We start from the raw sequence: 201 nt of genomic DNA, 5'->3' as shown, positions 1-201 counted from the left end.
AATGACAGCACCAGTTTGTTTCTCGGTTGCCCAGGGTTTTTAGCAGAAGCAGGGGTGGCGGATAAGGTCGCCCGGGCCTCTGAAATACGGTCAGCTGCAGCCGAGCGTTTGCTGCCCCGGGACCCCCCGAGGAGAGCCCGGACTCTCTGCAACTGACCGAGCTACGCCGCTCTTTCCCCGCCGGCCTTCCCTCCCCGGCCC

This window comes from Haliaeetus leucocephalus, unplaced genomic scaffold (assembly GCF_000737465.1).
Source record: "Haliaeetus leucocephalus isolate CR32 unplaced genomic scaffold, Haliaeetus_leucocephalus-4.0 Scaffold1014, whole genome shotgun sequence".
Taxonomy (NCBI): Eukaryota; Metazoa; Chordata; class Aves; order Accipitriformes; family Accipitridae; genus Haliaeetus; species Haliaeetus leucocephalus.
The sequence above is the reverse complement of the archived record's forward strand: the minus strand, read 5'-3'. Positions refer to the sequence as shown.